Raw genomic sequence first — 311 nt, forward strand, 5'->3', positions numbered from 1 at the left:
AGACCTCTTATCATCAAGATCTAAAGCCCAATCAGAATATGAAAAAGCAATAATTCTCAAATCAATTGACTTATAAAAATAAAAAACTTGATCACTAGTGCCAACAAGGTATCTTAAAATTCTCTTGGCTACACACCAGTGATCTTGACAAGGTTTGGCCATAAATTGACTTAATTTATTAACTAAAAAATCAATGCCAGGTCTGGTTATAGTAGCTTATTAAAGGCCTCCAACAATGCTTCTAAACAAGGTTAGATCTTCAAAGGGAGTACCTGATTGAGTTAATAATTTAGAAAAAGATATCATTGGAG

The sequence above is a fragment of the Arachis ipaensis genome, chromosome B06 (assembly GCF_000816755.2).
Source record: "Arachis ipaensis cultivar K30076 chromosome B06, Araip1.1, whole genome shotgun sequence".
Taxonomy (NCBI): domain Eukaryota; kingdom Viridiplantae; phylum Streptophyta; class Magnoliopsida; order Fabales; family Fabaceae; genus Arachis; species Arachis ipaensis.